The following is a 3,836-nucleotide window of genomic DNA, read 5'->3' as shown; positions in this document are numbered from 1 at the left end:
TATCGGAGGGGTGATCATTGATTCGGGGACGGCGGTGACGCGGTTACGGAGGGAGGTGTATGAGTGGCTGAGAAGGGCGTTTTTAAGTGGGACTCAGGGGTTGGCGATGGCGAGAGGGGTGTCGTTGTTTGACACGTGCTACGACATGTCGTCGATGGGCAGTGTGGAGGTTCCGACGGTGTCGTTTCATTTTGAAGGTGGGATGGTCTTGACCTTGGATGCTAACAGTTACCTGATACCGGTTGACTCCGTTGGCACCTTCTGCTTTGCGTTCGCTCCAACGAACTCGCCGCTGTCCATCATTGGGAATGTTCAGCAGCAGGGGACACGTGTCAGTTTCGATCTCGCTAATTCCCTCGTTGGCTTCTCTGCTAACAGTTGCTGATGAGTGATGAGTGATGAGTCATTAACCGATTATTTTTTTAAATTTTACATTATTATTTTTTTATATGAATTTAACTATTATATGCTATTAGAGCCTATGATAAGATTAATATTAATGAATGATTTTATTTTTTTTAATAAATAAAAAATAAATGTATTAAAAATTTATTTTTTTATTTTAAAAAAATTTAAATTTATAATTTTAATATGTGTCCTTATGATTGTAGCAGTTAGAATATTAATTTAATTAAGTAAAATAGACAAAGAAAAATCGGATAGAATAAGAAAGGATAATTGAGTAAAAATGCCTAATTTAATGTCTCTAATTATTAACTTTCACATTAATTTTTAAACAGAAACAGCATCAAACATTATGTTACAGACAATTGAATCAGACATTAATGTTAGAGATATTTAACCTAGAACAAGTAGCAGTAATAATCCAAAAAACAATAACATCGAAAAAAGATGAGATTATCTAGTTAAACACCAAGACTGAATCATACATTGTTGTTACAGATTATAAAATAGTATCTACTCAAATAAAGATGTTGTTCGGTTGTCGGTTGCCGGACAGGTCAGTTGGTTATTTGAGGGGGGATAACGCTTCAATCGCCGTCGTGCCGGGTTTGGATCTGCCGGGTTGCCGGGCTCTCGTTGTGGAAGGAAGGAGGAGGTGTCACCTGCAAAGACACTCCGACGCTCTAGTCAGCTAGTGTGCAGGTGGGGAATATGATAGGTGGACAAAATGAGGTACCTTGGGGGAAGGGCAGGTCCTTCCCCATTTATACCGTGTCAGGGGTGGGCCCTACAAGGACAGACCCACCTTCCTCGAAGCTTCCTCACAGCTGTAGTGGAGAGCTGTCAGGGACGCGTGTCCGGGTCGCGTAGTGAACTGCATGTGTCCGGGTCGGGTCATCAGCGGGTCGGGTCAACCCGTGAGTGGCTTGGGCCAGTCCGTAACAGTGCCCCCACGCGCCAGTGGTAGCCGCGGGAGCTATCAATGGCGTGTTACTTCATGTCTCGTTCATCCTCGTCAGGTTGGCCGCTCGTGGGAGGGACATGCCCCCTATGTGCGTGTCCCTTGGTTGCCTAAACAACCGTTTCGTCGCCTCATTCCTCGCGCTGAGCATTGAATGCTCATAATGGGGTGAAAAACCCCGTTTGCAAAGACTCTTATGCCCCCAGATTTTTCGCGCTTCCTGGGAGGCAGTTTTAAACAGTCAGTTTTGTTTCTTCCTCCTTTATACTTTCTGCACATTCCTGTTTCTTCTATCTTCTTGCTATCCTCTCCCTAAAGTTTCAGAGCGTTGTTGCAGTGCCCTCGTGCATCCTCCCCTCATCCTTCTTCGTTTTTACAACCAATTCAGGTATTTCTTGAATTCTTCTCTTTTCTGCTTCGTTCTTGCATGCTTGTTGCTTGTATTTGCTTGGTTTTTCTTGTTATGTGGCCTTTCGATGCTGGTTAGGCATGTTAGGGGAGGGGTACCATTCCAGGGTAGGGTTTATTTGGACCCTTTACGTTTTTTGATTGTGTTTAACCTTAGGGAGTAGTGTGGGGGTAACTTCTGTATTCGTTCCGAGCACCCGACCTCTTAGACTGACTAGATGGTCCCCCCATGTAGGTATGGCTCGCACCGCCTCCCGGGCTTCCCCTTCTCCCGCGGCGTATGACCCCTACGCCTGGGTTGTTTCCAATGTAAAGGACTCTCCCAACCAAATGGGCGAGGAGGAGCTCACCGAGTTCCGTCAGAATGAGTACCTATGCGGAGGGACAGACGAGGAGGCTAATTACGACATCTTCGTCCCGGCTCCTCATGAGCGCTTGTATGAGCTCAATTTCCACGCTCCCCGAGTTGCCGACTGGATTTGGTTCTACAAATCCATGTTTACACAAGTGGGAGTCCGTATTCCGTTTTCCGCCTTCCAAATGGCACTTCTAGGTCGGATTTCCGTGGCTCCGTCGCAGTTGCATCCAAACAGCTGGGCTTCAATCCGCTGTTTCGAGATGGTTTGTGAATATCTCGAGCTGCCGGTGTCTGTAGATGTTTTTCTTTTCTTTTTCAATCTTACAAACCCTTCGAAGGAAGGGAAACATAAGAAGGGGTTCATGTCCTTTTGGTCTGCCCAGGGTCGGAGGATTTTTGGTCTGTTTGAGGACTCCTATCATGGATTCAAAGATAAATATTTCAAGGTCCGCCCGGTCAAAGGTCGTCATCCCTTTTGGTTGTCGTTAGAGGGGGCACGCCTTATCCCGACCTATTGGAGCTTCGGGGCAGGGTCCAACGCCTTTGTTAAGGTGTCCTATAAGGGCATGTCTGCGGTGGACAGGAGGATTGCCGATGTGTTGTTGGCAGTCTTTGGGAGGAATCATGTGAATCCTCACCTCCTCATGGGTGATCGGGAGGCCGGTCGAAACTATATTTGTGAGGAATTTTTGTTTGCTTTGTCTCTTAGCTTCTTGCTTTTCTTAATAACTCATTGTGACTAACCGACTTCTTTTTCTTTTTACAGTGGGAATGTATGCCGAGATAACGGGTCTCCCTAACTTGTTCCAAACCTTCCTGTGTGCAAGTGACGACGAGGGAGGTAATGAGAAATCTGCTGCTGAGAAGTCTGCTGTTCTCCCGGAGGACAAGGCTGCTTCCGAGCAAGGGGCTGTGGTCGACGAGACCGGCACCTCAGCTCAAGGTGCCTCGATCGAAGGCGACAAGGCGGTTCACGTCTCCCCCTTCCGCGAGGTGATCAGCACTGGGGGTTCGACGTCTAACCCGGATGCCGACGACGAGGTGGAAGAGGACCCTAGCCTCAAGAGGAAAAGGAAGACGTCGTCCAGTCCTGAGGGAGTTCTTACTGTCATGGAGAGGAATTTTGATGCCGGGAACTTCATAAATTCCCAGCTGATTCCTGGTACTGAAGAGCATTTTCATGAGTCATCCCTTGCCGGGCAGGCGAGGTAGATGTACCGTACCCTTTTACGTGGCGCAGTGATAGTTCAGAAAGTCGAGTTCGAACTGTCTGGGATGGAGTCCCTCCGTAGGAGGTTGGAATCTGCTGGGAAGGCTAATAATGAGCTTAAAAGTGAAGTTGAGACTCTCCGGGAGCAGTTGACCCAATCTAAAGAGAAACTTGACGCCGCCGAGGAGAAAGCTACTGCTGCCGAGAAGAAGGTTACTACCGCCGAGAAGAAGCTGGAAGAGTCGGACGCCACGGTTTCACGTCTTGTCAAGCACGAAATGGCTTTAGAGAGTCAGGTCGGCGCGGCACAAAAACGGGTGGCCGAGATGGAGAAGGAGAAGCAAGCTGTGGAGGCTGAGTTGGCAGCGTTAAAAACAAAGTATAAAGACGTCGTCAAGCAGGGGAAAGGTGCGATCCTGGCGACCGAGGAGGCTCTTAAAGCTCAGGTCAAAGTTGTTGCTCTTGACTTTGACACATCGGCGATTGGTGTCTTC

The 3,836-nt window shown here is 47.7% G+C and overlaps 1 pseudogene; it reads left to right on the top strand.

The window, feature by feature from the left end:
• The window catches only part of LOC107467225 (protein ASPARTIC PROTEASE IN GUARD CELL 1-like), a 1,543-nt pseudogene extending 1,089 nt beyond the window's left edge, over positions 1-454 (top strand).
• Positions 455-3,836: the final 3,382 nt, after the last annotated feature.

Source organism: Arachis duranensis, chromosome 9 (genome assembly GCF_000817695.3).
Source record: "Arachis duranensis cultivar V14167 chromosome 9, aradu.V14167.gnm2.J7QH, whole genome shotgun sequence".
NCBI classification, from domain to species: Eukaryota; Viridiplantae; Streptophyta; class Magnoliopsida; order Fabales; family Fabaceae; genus Arachis; species Arachis duranensis.
Note: the sequence above shows the minus strand (reverse complement) of the source record. Positions and strands in the feature narration are given on the sequence as shown.